The sequence below is a fragment of the Leptodactylus fuscus genome, chromosome 2 (genome assembly GCF_031893055.1).
Source record: "Leptodactylus fuscus isolate aLepFus1 chromosome 2, aLepFus1.hap2, whole genome shotgun sequence".
Lineage (NCBI taxonomy): Eukaryota > Metazoa > Chordata > Amphibia > Anura > Leptodactylidae > Leptodactylus > Leptodactylus fuscus.
Genome location: NC_134266.1, coordinates 86848068 through 86862924, shown reverse-complemented (window position 1 = coordinate 86862924; position 14857 = coordinate 86848068).

Here is a 14857-nt window from a genome sequence, read left to right as displayed (position 1 = left end):
ATTATACTGCTTTATGTTGATTTCCGCATGTATCCTGCCACTGCAAAATATCCAGCAATTATTAACTCTTATTACTCATGTGCCAGATGATCAGAAACCAACTAATGTTTCAGGTACTTTCCAATATTGTCATGTTTACTAGCATAGAAAACATGATTGCTTACTGTGCACAGAGCGCTTCCTCTCCAGTTTTACAAATAGTATGGTAATAAGGGTCTTTCAGATGTAAACTATATTTCTATATGGAAAACCAGAGAACGGAGATATAGGATGGCACTGCTGAATATACAAATGAAAATCCAAATGAACTGGAGGTAGATGTGAGGACTACACCTTATGTATCAAGAGCCGTGGGGGTGCTCAACAACCAGAAAAAGCAATATAGAAATAAAACAGTTGTAGAAGAATTTGGAAGGGCACTCACCCACATCAAGGCTCATCTTCATAAAAAACTTCTTTTATTAAGGTAACATGTCTTTAAAAGCAAATAGTGCAGGGAGGGAAAGCAGCATAAATAGGCAAGTAGGCAACAGCCGTTTCGCGCAGCTATGTGCGCTTTCTCAAGCCTCAGAATGCAATTGCAATTGCATTCTGAGGCTTGAGAAAGCGCACATAGCTGAGGCTTGAGAAAGCGCACATAGCTGCGCGAAACAGCTGTTGCCTACTTGCCTATTTATGCTGCTTTCCCTCCCTGCACTATTTGCTTTTAAAGACATGTTACCTTAATAAAATAAATTTTTTATGAAGATGAGCCTTGATGTGGGTGAGTGCCCTTCCAAATTCTTCTACAACTGTTTTATTTCTATATTTCTATATAGTGATCCCATTCAACATGGCTTAAAATCCAACAATATGTAAATATGAACCTATATATTAAAATAAATATTAGTAAAAGAAACCTATTGTATTGTTAAATATTATATTTACAATATTCTTCAGCATACAAAGGGTTAAACTCTGCTGACATCACTCTTCTATTCTGGGAACATGGGTGCGGTTAGAGTACACCATTTTCAAAATCTCCTTACATAGCAACAAGATGGAAGGTAACACCCCCTCTCATGAATATAAATGAGTGACAAATACACAAGTCTTGGCCTTTGGGAGGACCAGGGTGGGTGGGCCTGAGAGGTGATCATTCATGGATATGTTGTGACCAGCACAAGTCCATCAACCAGATGACAAGCATGAACCAAGTGTGTATATATATATAAATATTTTTTTTTTTCAACAACAGAACCTCTTAGCTGTAGAACACTACAGCGAGGTCCACAGGCCCAATGGTGGGCAGCTGTATGTCTGAACTCAATGTGAACTACTGCAAAGACACTGCAGCCTGGACTCAATGTGAACTACTGCAAGACACTGCAGCCTGGACTAAATGTGAACAGTGTGTACTGTGCGACACTCCATGTGAACGAGGTGCGACTAAAATCCTGCCAGTTTAGCTCACTGGCCAGGTGCATCAGTACAAGTGAAACACACACAGCTGCCAAGGATTAACACTCACCCCAGGCCAGCAAACACACACACTTACCCCTGTGACAGCTAGGGGCCACCACGGAAGTTTTAGAACATTCTCCTGCACACAGCTTGGAGTCCCCAGGGGGGTTGCATGCTCCGGCATACAGCTTGGAGACATCACACACCCATGCTCCCGCACACAGCTGGGAGCCATACATGAAGTCAGACAGTACATATAGGCTATCTCAGAGACAATAATTTATTTTAACAATAATTTTAAAATAACGCGGCGTTTAAAATCCACACTCCCATTGAAATCAATGGGAGCGTATACGGCCCGCAAAATCTCACACAGCGTATACATGCCACATCACGCGGCACGTTACTCCGTGTGAACTCCCCCTAACGGTTCAGGGCTTACAGGTCCTAACTAACAGCACCCAGGAGAAGCAGAGGAACCCCACACAGAGGCCTAGTCTGAAACCTGCCGGACTACTGGAGCCTATCCCTGAAAACTGTCATTCACTCCGTGGACTTTGAGGAAGTTTAGGACAAAGTGTGAGCCCCCAGCGGGCGTCGGCTCACACTATTTAAAGGGAAGTCCCCGCCCAATAGGGGCAGTGGTGATGACCTCACCGCTCATGCTCAATAGGGGAGAAATGGCTTAGCTGGTGAGCAGCTCCAATATGTCTGAGCATGCTCAGTAAGGTGAAAGCTGGATGGTTAGACTGACCTGCAGGTGGCGCTGTGTACTATGATAGCAACCTGCGGGACCCAATCCTAACACCAAGCTGTGACTCTACAAGATATCCAGATGAAGAAACCTAACTTCTCTGAAGATTTAAGCTATTTAGATATTGACTAATATTTCTGTTATTCTGGAAGCTTCCCCTGTGTTCCTGTGTTTTCCTTCAAGACTTAATTAAATTCCACATGTTTTTATAATAAGCTGACTCTTCCTATCATGATAAGGCCTCAACACATGGTCACAAGTTTCACCGAAATACCAAATATTTTACATGTATTGAACATGGTATATGATTTGCAGGTAGCATGTTATAGAGCATGAGGAGCTGAACAAATTGCAGGAGAAAATTCAATATAAGTTGCAAAAACCTATTGGCTGTTCACTCTGCCCACTAGACCTTGGCTTATTCACTCATTGACAGAAAAATAACATTCCTTCAAAACTAGACATGCAATTATAAGGCAAATATGCAAGTGTGGTTGGAGTAGACACCGGGGATTGTCACAAAGGACGTAGAAGGGATTACTTGATAAAGGTTCTCAGAGGCTACTTTATGGTAGTGTACCTAATGATGAGAGATAGCTGACTGCGAGACATGATTCTATGACATACTCAACACTAGACATTTGGTCCAGTTGACAGCCTTTAAGGAGGTAGGGGTACAGCATTGGAGGAGAGAATTGCCTGCCATCTAGGCAAAGCTGTTAGCATGGCTTGGGAGCACAGCTTGCATGAAGGTATGCACACAAGTTGACCAAGTTCTCAATGGCCTAAACAGCCCACCAACCCTTTTTTTTCCCTGTACTAATGCTGGTTCAGACACCTGCGTCTTAGCGTAAGCGGCGTCATCACGCAGCCTATGTTGAGACACAGATGTCTTAATGCCAGGTGAAGAGGAGGCAGCAGCGGGAGCAGCAGCGAGGTCAGTAAGTAAAATAACATTTTTTTTGCTTGTTTTATAATAGGCCACTACCTGCTGGAGTATCCCCCAGCAGGTAGCGGCCTATTTACCAACCTCCCTGTACCTGCTCACTGCTGCCCCTGCTTCGCCTTGCACTACAGGCCGCAGCAAGCGGTAGTGAATAGGCCCGGGCCCAGGCCGCGATCCCACTATTATTATACTCATATACTCAGGGGTCTTTTCGGACCACCGAGTATAATATACAAAGCCCTGGGGAGGTGAGGGAACACAATAACAATATTACTTACCTCTCCGAGATCCAATGTTAATCCTAGTTTTAGGCCCTTGAGGTGAGTTGAGCCTTGTACAAGCAGAGTTTTAGGCCCTTGAGGTAAGTTGAGCCTTGTAGCAGCAGAGTTTTAGGCCCTTGAGTTGAGTTGAGCTTTGTACCAGCAGAGTTTTAGGCCCTGAGGTGGGTAGACCAGCATAAACGCAGCTAAAGCTAAATCCAGGAGTAGATTAAGCAGGTTGAAGTCTAAGTACTTCCTATCTATTTCCCAGGCCTTTTGCAGCCATTCTTGACTTTGGCTCAAAAAAACCACAGCAAAATTTAAAAAAAAAGCTGCGTTTCCACAACGTGGGGCCTCAGCCTAAAGCTCATTCTGCCGTGTGTGCGAATAGCAAGTTTAAGTGGGTTTTAATACACTTTATTATTTTAGAAATAAAAGGGACAGTCTCTGCTGGTCAGCCATTTTTAGGGTATGGAGCCGGCGTTCTAAATCTGTCTATTGAGTATTTTTACGCTACTTTCTCTGACAAAAGGCAAATAAATTGGCCAATAATGTAAGTCTTGTGGGGACTCTTCTCACACTAGAGTAAAAACAGGCAAGGTAAGTGGCTGTGATCACACTGTAAATGCACTTTAAAGGGGTATTATTATTATTATTATTATTATTTACTATCCTTATTATTTATTAATTTTTGTTTTTGCTGTGAAAATGGTAGACACAGTGGGGCAGATTCATCAATACTGTGTGAGGTTGAAGCCTTGTGTTGTGGAAATGCCGTGGCAAAAAACACTGCGTTTTACAGTACTTGTAAAGTGAATGGGATTCTGGCTAATCCCATCCACACATGGCAGAAAAACATATAGAGCAGAAAAGCTGCTATTTCAAAAACCCAGTTCATTCCAGTTTTTTAACATTCCTTACCTAGTTCATTAAAGGGGTTGGCAACTTTCAGACCAATATTGAGAGACAAATGTTATGGTTTGTATAATAAAAAGTTATACAATTCTCCAATATACTTTCAGTCTCAATTCCTCACAGTTTTCTAGATCTCTGCTTGTTGTCATTCATTCTGTTAGGCCCCGTTCACAAGGGGCAAGAGTGGGCGGATTTTGGCGCGGAATCCATGTCATAATCCGTCCCCTCACAATGGTGGTCTATGTAGATTGCTAGCGGCATGTTGCTGCTAGTGGAAAAAAGAACTGAGCTGCCCTTTCTTCAGGCGGATTCAGCAGCTGAATCAGCCACTGTGTCCGCCTCGCGACAGCACCCTCCTGACTAGGTCCATTCTTTTGGGCCTAAACCGGAGCGGAAAGCCGCGACGGAGTATGCAGACATCAGCCTGGTAATCAGCTGTGCACCTGTGTGCTCATCACATGACCATGGACCGTAAATCACATGACCATGGTCAGCCTTTTACCCACTAGAAGTAACGGAATGAATAACAGCGAGCAGAGATCTAGAAAACTAAGGAATTGATACAGAAAGTATATTGGAAAGTTGTATATCTTTTTATTGTACATACTATAACATTTGTTTCTCAATATTGGTCTGAAAGTGGCCAACCCCTTTAAATCTGTGAACAAACTAGAGTTGAGGCATATGGCTGAGGAACTATTCAGATATATGCTGTTTTATTTCTGTGTATATAAAGTCCTTTGCCACTTATTAATAACCAGGTTAACACTGATTATTTTATTATTATACAGGCAATCTTATTAGTTTCCTTGCAGTCACGTCTTATCTTTCTGCTGATTGGAATAATTGACATATAATTATGACCGGGGACAGATGAAAGAGAAAGTGTAACCAGCAACCAAGATAACAAGGCAAGAGTAGGTGACAGATAATACTTGATCTGTCTCCATAGGTAATCGTATCATATCCTTGAGCATCAAACAAGTACCATTAGTCGAAACTACAATGTTGAATTGGATCACGCACAGGAAATGGAGAAAGAATTGGAATTTTGTAAAAAATAAATTGTTGGATATAGAGGATTGGTGTAGAAGGGACAATCTGAGTCAAAGGAGAATATTAGAGATAGTTAAAGATGATTAGTTGACAACATTCATCTAGGAACTCTTGGTGGTAGCTCTTCTGAAGGCTACAATTTTGGACTTAACAATAGATGGTACTCATCACCTCTGTAAATAAAGAAGAGCACCAGTTACCACACTCTGGGATATCATTGTTATAATGCATTTTTTTGATAGTAAGAACTAGGAGGAATTTGTCCAGACTGTGCAAAGGGTCATCAAGCTTCCTAGAAAATTCAAGGAGTCTAAAGTGTTCATAGATGTCTCCCTACTGCCTTAGAAAGTAGAAGAGAGTTTAGACAAGTTTGACAAAACTCCTCCACAGGAAAAAATTATCATAAACAAACATGCCGGTGGTTTCCCTATAGGTATAATTGAACTAGAAAGTCCGCAGAGGAAAAACTGCAATGTGTTGCCACCATGGTTTTTCCCACAGCGCTTATTAATAGCACATTGTTAATGTGATGTGTGTCTGTTTTTCTTTAAATTTTCTTGCATATAAGGCCCGGGTTCACATCTGCCTTTGGTATTCCGTTTGGGGAGTCTGCATGGGGACTCTCCGAACGGAAAACCGAACGCACAAGTCATGCACAGAGGAAAGTACTTCATGAACTACTTTCCTCTCAGCATGATTCGTGCAGAAACTGTGCAGAAAACACAACGACCCCATTATAGTCTATGGGATCCGTGTGCTTTCATTGCTCAACACTTGTCAATGCGTTCGGTATTCCATGTGGGGATCCTCATGTTCTGTCCCCACATGAAGTCGATTGAAGGTGTAACTAATAGTGGCCGTGTGACTCTCCTACCTACCGTGGAGCAGACCGGAAGGAGCTCAGGGTAGATGGATTCAAACGTAGACACGATGATATGATGAACCTATGTGGGTTTATTTGACCCAAGAACAGCGACAAGCGATAACACGATACTGTAATAGCTTTGGTAGTAGTGGTGTTGAATGCAGTCCTGTTGGTGTCTTTCCTGAGGTTAACTGCTGGTCAAAAACTGATGCCTTCACAAGCCCAAGTATTAGCAAGTCCAGTCACACAGCTATGAAAAACTAAAATGGCTGCAGGGAGTGACATGGATCAGGGCTTTGCTTAAAACAACGCCCAGAGGAAAAAAAGCTTTATTAACAAGAACAAGGGCGTGCAGCATGCAAATTCTGGCCATCAGACGGCAGCAACAACAATGCATTGAAATAACATGAAAAGGAATTAGTAATACAGGACATTTAACTAATAAATATGAGGAGAACAGCACACCCCATGCAGACTCCCTGGACGGAATACCGAATGCAGGTGTGAATCAGGCTTTAGTGTGAGAATTACTACTTTCTAAATCATAAACATAGTTGGTTATAGAGTGTCTGTACCTAGAGGTCTTTATTTTACAATATTTATAAGATGTCAACTGAACACTGAATGAGACATTATGGTCCATATAGTGGGTTTATATACACCCACTATCTTTCCTTATACAAGATATTGTGTGGATACAGGTGCAATAACTTCTGCTGAGGCATAATGTCATGGCTGTATTATAGATACAAGACTACCACTGTCTTTAAAAAAAACAAACAACTAAATGATACATAACAAAATTCCTTTTCACACTTTCATTGGCATCTAAAGAGTTAAGCGTCTAGGATCTGTGGCTTGGTCTGATCCTGCGTGTTAGGGGGAGTTCACAAATAGGAATTTGATGCTGATTTTTTTCTGCTTGTTAAAAATAGATGAGAATTTTGACTCTGAATTTTAAGCTAATTTTGATGTGGAATTTGAAGCAGAATTTGGAGAATGGTACCACTGCATTTTGCCTTTATTGGGTAGACAAAAATTCCAAATTCTGTGAGTGGATTTTGACAAGTTTTGCTTAACATTCTGTATCCAGTTCTATACAGACGGACTTCTACCTAGTATTAATGTCAATGTGAGTTCTCTAATGGAATCCACCTGAACAATGAGCAGAAGAAATAAGCCACTGCCTCCAATTGAAATGAATTAGAGGCAGATTTCAGTGTCAAATTTCTATGTGTGAACACCTACTAAGGAGCTGGTGCCTGGATGAGAGATCCCACACTATTCTATCCCAATTGATTTAGAAACTCAATTGCAGCAGTGTAAGGACTATTAGTAACCAACATAGAAAGTCTGTACATCGGTCACTAATGGGTTAAATAAAAATTCAACTTTCAATGGGTTGACATCAGTATAGCATACTTCTAAGATTGCCTTAGAGGTTGATGCGGTGATACAATGAAATGCTTCAACCCTTACGGTCATTGTTAAGCAAGATGTGAGCAACATCCAACATTTTAGCAACATCCATCACATGTCCATTTCTACTCACATGTCCGTTCCCTGTCGTCCTCAACAGCGGCACAATGTGGGGTATTTCTGCCCCTGTGTGCTGGTAGGACAGGCGGATATTTAATTAGCCAATCAAATGCGTGGCAGGCCCTATAAGAGGGCACAAGAACCTCCCCTCTGCGTGTTTTTTTCTGTCCTGTGTGGACAGAGGACAGGTGGGAGGACTTGTGTCCTCTTAGAGAAGCTCAGCAGGATCACTCACCTCCTGAGCGGTTGTTTTTTTCTTGTCACCTTCTGTGCCCTGCGGGGAGAAGGTGCTTGTTAGCCATGTGTGGCTACCCCCCTCTATCCCCCCTGCCCCCCCTCTCCTCCGCTTCCCCTGCTCCTTGTGACTTACCTGACATTTTGGTGAGAGTCCGGGGACTCCGCATGCCGCCTCTGGTGGCCGCGCGGACTGCCGGCGGGTGGAACCACACTGTTGTGTATCCTGTTCCCCGCCGGCCGCTGTAAGCGCGCACTTCCGGTTTCGCCGGAAGTATCATAGCGCCATGGCAACGGCCTGGCGCTGGCGGCCGCTCACTCAGGGAAGATTCAGGCCTTATTAAAGGCCGGAAAAGACGGGGAGATGTGGGGGTAAGTGCCCGTGTTAAGGGCCTCTTGGTGGGGGGGAATGTATATCTTTGCAGACCCCTGATTACAGGAGTAGTTGTCTGGGCAGGTTGCCTCACCTGCTTTGATTGTGGCTCCGCCCACTTCCAGCCGGAGACCTTCCTGCAGTATCTGCTGAAGGCGTGCGATTGTGGTGTTCATTGATCTTGAACTCTTTTCGAGTTTGCAAACTTTATTGGGATCCGTCACCTCGCTGTCCGGTCTACAGGACCTGGTAAGATTTACCCTTTTTTTAAAAAGCTGGTATGATGTCATGGTGACAGTGTTGCATGGTCTATTATCTCTCTCTGTAGGATATGTCATCCTCTACTACCCCTCCTGGGGATGGTAGGAGGAAAACCTCTTCCAAGAGGAAACATCTTTCCTGCTTCGATTGCGACACACCGCTCCCTGATGGTAGGTAGCGGCTTGAAAGGTTGTGCCCTGCGGGGTACTACTGGTCCTATAACTTGCCTATTTTCAGGCTATGAGTGGGCCCGTTGTCGCGGGTGCAGAGGTCCTCCACCTGTGGAGCCCTCTCCCAGAGATATGATGGCATGGGTCAAGGAGATGGTGAGTTTGGGCATCGCTTGGGTAAATAGTTTTTCCCTTGCTTGTACTCTCCTTTTTGTTTTGCAGGATGATTCCATTGCACCTTGTCTCAGCTCACCAGGAGACCATGCTCTGAGCTCCGTTCCTCGTCTCTCCCCCCCCCCTTGTAACACCTGCGGGTGGCAGAGGATGATTCCTCCGAGGACGACTCAGTTATTCCAGCAGAACTGCGTTCCATTATGAACAAACGGGCAGGCTGCTGAAGTCCATCCGGTCTACAGTGGGCCGAGATGTTGATGGGGAAGCCTCCACGTCTGCCTCTGGGGGACATATTGCCTTCCATGCGGACGCCACGCTGACCGACCTTATGGCGCAGCAGTGGAAACAGCCAGAGAAAGGACATTCGCTTTCCAGGATCTTCAAGAGTTTGTTTCCTGTTAACACTACCCAGTGGGATTCCTGGGGGCCTCCCCCGAAGGTGGATTTGGCCGTAGCAAAGCTGTCCCGCAGAACCCTGGTGCCCTTGGAAGATGGTTCAAATCTTCAGGACCCTCTGGATCGTAGGGTGGACTCCGTTCTGAAGAAGGTCTACTCAGCTTCCTCCGCGCAAGCCTCTGTGGCCATAGCCTCCTCTATGGTTGGTGACTTTTTGCGCAACCGCTTAGCCGCCTTGGAGCGGGATATAGACTTGGGCGTAGACAGAGATGAGATTCTGGCCTCTATGAAAAGAGTTCATAGGGCTGCAGATTATTTGGCGGAATCCTCCTGCCATCAATTAAAAATCTCCGCCAAATCTATGGCATTGTCTACTGCGGCCCGTAGACCCCTTTGGCTAAAGCCTTGGCGGACAGATTTTGCGTCTAAAGCAGCACTCTGTGCTCTCCCCTTTGAGCCGGGAAGGGTGTCTGGCCAAAGCTTAGATGCCATTATGGAGGGATTAGCTGAAGGTAGGGGAAGGTCCCTACCTCAAGCATCCAGGGGCAGACGTGCTCCCTCTAGAGGCAGAGGTTCTTCCTCTAATTATAGACGCCCTTCCCAACAACGGCGTTTTAGATATCGCCCTAGGGGAGCTGGTCGTGGCGCTTCCAAGGAGGACACCAAGAGGAAGCCTGAGTTTTGATGTGGGGCAGCTCCCTGTGGCCCCCCTTCCTGTGGGAGGACGTCTTTCCTCCTTTTCCAGAGCATGGTTCACCCATATCCAAGACCCATGGGTGTTGAAGATCATACAACACGGGTATCACATCGACTTTCATCTTCCACCTCCAGATCGGTTCGTTTCCACCCAAACTCTTCCACCTTCTCAGCAGGCCAGTCTAGAAGCCTTGGTTGCCGAATATGTTACCAAGGGCGCCCTGGAGAAGGTACCAGCCTCAGACCTCGGTCTGGGAGTCTACTCCCCCGTCTTTCTGGTCCCCAAGTTCACCGGGGGCTGGAGGATGATAATAGATCTGAGGTACCTCAATCGGTTTATCAGGAAGAGGTCATTTCGAATGGAAACCGTGGATTCCGTGGCTGTGTTTCTTCAGCCAGGAGAGGTGATGGTTACCCTCGATTTGAAGGACGCCTATCTACATGTCCCCATTGCTCATTTCCACAGGAAGTTCCTCAGGATTGCCGTCGCTATGGCCGGCCGCAGGGAGCACTATCAATTCACAGCTCTGCCATTCGGCATCACATCCGCCCCACTGGTATTCACCAAGGTGATTTCTCCGGTCGCCGCGGCCCTCAGACTTCAGGGTCTTTTCATCGTCCCTTATCTAGACGACTGGCTACTGAAAGCTCAGTCTCCTGCTGCCCTCCTCCAGCAGCTCAACCTTGCCATCAACTTCCTACAGGAGTTAGGATTATCAATTGGGAGAAGTCCGAAATCGTTCCATCCACCTGAAGAAAATTCCTCGGATTTATAGTGGATTCAGAAGCGATGCAGATCTTCCTCTCCAGTCCAAGGAAGGAAAGAATCCAAGCCAGTGCACGATTCCTATTGCGCACTCGGCAGGTAACCATCCGGACCGCCATGAGAGTCCTGGGCCTGATGTCATCCTCGGCCAGGGCGGTGCCTTGGGCTTTATGGCATTTGCGTCCCCTGCAGATGGAAGTGTTGAGAACCTGGAACAGGTCTCCACGGGGATTGCACAAGAAGATCTGCCTTTCTCCCGCTACCCGTCTTTCCCTCAGATGGTGGATACACCTGAAAGACGGAAGGTCCACGGTCCCGACAGTGTGGACCCTGTTGACAACAGATGCATCCCAGTGGGGATGGGGAGCCCATTGTCAAGACAAAACTGTACAAGGACGATGGAGATGTCCGGAGCTGGGGTCATCCAATCTCAAGGAACTCAGAGCAGTGTACCTGGCCCTAGTACACTTTGCCCCAGAATTGAAAGGCAAGTCTGTCAAAAACCGGTCAGACAATATGACGGTGGTAGTCTATATAAACAAACAAGGGGGCACCAGGTCACCAACCTTGCTGAGAGAGACGAATCTCATATTTGCCTAGGCGGAGAAGAATCTGGTCCAGTTATCCGCTGTTCACATAAAGGGCTCCCTGAACATAGTAGCGGATCAGCTGAGTCAGGGTATTACCGTATCAGGAGAATGGTCTCTCAATCCAGACGTATTTCAACAGATCGTCCAGAGATGGGGTCTCCCGGAGGTCGATCTTATGGCTACCCGACTCAACGCCAAGGTGGGGACCTTCTGCTCTCTGTACCAGGAGGACAATCCCTTGGCGGTGGATGCCCTGTCCATCCCATGGAGGTTCAGGCTGTTTTACATATTCCCTCCAATTCCAATCATACCGAAGGTATTGATAAAAATAAGACAGGACCAAGCCTCGGGAATAGCCATAATCCCGTTCTGGCCAAAAAGGGCTTGGTTTGCTCAGCTCATACAAATGAGTCAGGGCATATATTGGAGGCTTCCCCCACTCCCAGACCTGGTAACCCAAGGAGAGCTGAGATGCCAGGATCTGAGGAGACTCAACCTGACAGCCTGGAGGTTGACCAGTCCCTATTGAGAAATAGAGGACTGTCACAAGCCGTCTTGAAGACCCTATCCAGCGCCAGAGCAGATTCGACTAACAGGAACTACCGTTGAATAGGTAACATCTTTAATGCCTGGTGTCTGCAGCATCAAGTGGACTCCACCGATCCCCCTACGGAGGCGATCCTGGACTTCCTTCAAGACGGACTAGACAGAGGTCTTGCTGCGGCCACACTCAAGGTACACGTAGCGGCCCTGTCCGCCTATCTGGGGAGGCGTTTGTCTCAGGATCCTTTAGTGAGCACCTTTATTAAAGGGGCAACTAGGCTGAGACCGGTGGTAAACACCCCTGTCCACCAATGGGACCTTATTCCGGTCCTGAACGCCCTATGTGGCCAGCCATTTGAACCTCTGGAAGAGGTCTCCCTCAAGTCGCTAACCGGCAAAATGGCGCTGCTATTGGCAGTCACACCTGCCAAACGCGTTAGTGAACTACAAGCTTTGTCCGCTGAGGAGCCATATACCACCTTTTTCTCTGACCATGTACAGCTTAGGTTCCTCCCTGGGTTTCGTCCTAAGGTGCCATCTGCTGTAAACAGGAACCAACTGATTTCCCTTCCAGTATTTTTTCCGTTCCCTTCTTCTGCTGAAGAAGAAAGATGGCACAAGCTGGATGTGGTTAGATGCCTGCAGATCTACTTGCAGCGCACTCGCCCCTTTAGGTGGACTGAAAACCTGTTGGTCAGCTACACGGGGAAAAACAAGGGCGCCAAAGCTACAATATCCCGGTGGGTTACCGAGACTATTAGAGTCGCCTATACCGCCCAAGGGCTGTCGGCTCCATCTTTCCTTCATGCCCATTCAACCAGGGCAGTGTCCACTTCACGGGCAGAAAGAAGTGCTTTGTCTGTGGACCAAATATATGCAGCTGCCTCTTGGGCATCTGAATCCACCTTCATTCGGCATTACCGCCTGAAGGACCAAGTGGCAGATTCCACTGCCTTTGCCCAGACCAGTTTAAGTTCGGTCATGGGTTTGTCCCACCCATCTTGGGGACCTGCTTGCTATATCCCCACATTGTGCCGCTGTTGAGGACGACAGGGAACGAGTGATTATGAAGATAATCTTGTTTCCCTTAGTCCTAACAGCGGCACAAGATTTCCCACCCTGGGAATCATATCTTATGTATAAAACTGTATATAAATGTAATGGAGGTACTTTTGTATTTACACACAGAGGGGAGGTTCTTGTGCCCTCTTATAGGGCCTGCCACGCATTTGATTGGCTAATTAAATATCCGCCTGTCCTACCAGCACACAGGGGCAGAAATACCCCACATTGTGCCGCTGTTAGGACTAAGGGAAACAAGATTATCTTCATAATCACTCGTTTTTTGACAGTCCATTAAAATTGACATGCCCTGTGCATGAGGCCTAAGCTTTTCATGATTCACAAAGATTATTGGCATCAAAGTTTATTCATCCGATGTGTATACATTCAAAATGGACTACTGACTGAATGAAACATAGCAGAGGTCACGTCACACCTTCATTGTTTTTCTTTTATTATTTAGCCGGTAAGGTAATATTCAATGAACATATCTATAATTATATGACACGCAACACAAGTATTAGACTGCGTACAACCACTAATAATAGAGTCACATAAGAATATTTGGGACTTATATAACATGCATAATTAAAAACACATTAAGATATGCATACACTTTAGATACACATCAATTTCAATAGGACCAATTGGTCATCTATTGTGTATGGGGTATCCAGGTAATTTTCCAGGTGGCATATGTCATGGAAAAAATAGCTGATCCCCGCTTCTGCCCACTGCTGCCTCTGGTTCCCCTTCAGCACTCCGGGAATCCTGTGTGTCCCACATCACATTGCTAGTGCTAATCAGTTTCAGGATATGACTGACACTATTCAGCGTGGCCCACGGGGCTCCCTGGAGGCTGAAGGGAGAAATGGAGGTGGCCGCGGGCAGGATCAGGGATCAGTAAGTGTGATCATGGTACTTAAAGTATCTGTTGGGTGAACATCGCAGGATTAGTCTGTTCAGTCTGTCACCCAGTGGTTTTGTACATACGAAATGGAACTGGAATTATTATACTTTGGGGTCTCTTTAGAGAGAACATAATAAGCAGAGTCCCAGAGGAGGAGACCAAACATAACAAACAGTGTTTCTCTCGGACATCATTATGCGTTGTGACGCCGGAGTCCATTTGAGGTGAGTAACACTGTTTTATGTTTGGTCACTTCCTCTGGGCCTCCACTTATTATACTCTGGGATATGAACCCTAAAAACGTTGGGCCAAACTCGAAATTTTTGCAAAATTCCAAATACTGAAGGGGCCACTAGGTAAACTGTATTATGTTGTAGAACCAGATGTACTGTGTCAAGAGACCACTGAGGGACCTTATATTGCATTCAGGCCAGTATGGGACATTATACTATATGGAGGGACCACTGTGGGGCATTATTCAATATGTAAATGGGGCATTGTACCATGAGCATGCCAGTAAAAGGGATATTTTACTCTGTGTGTGTGCCAGAAAAGGGGATGCTAAGCCATGTGGGCGTGGGGGGCTAAGTCAAAAGTTTGTAATACACATGCACATCACAATATAGTTCCATTAACACACTCAAGCACATTAGGCTAGAGTTACAGGGCAACATACAGTCACATGGGATAAGATTGCAATGTCATACTATTTTATTACATGATAGTGATTGTAGTCACAGTATGACCCACAAACATTAGGTTATGTGACCAAAAGTTGCTGTGTATTTCTAGTCTTAAGCCTTATACCAGGGGCATAGCTAACAGGGAGGGGAGCATGTATGGCATATGTTAAGATGGAGAACCAGCAGCGTATATCCCACAATAGTTGATTATTGCTACAGGT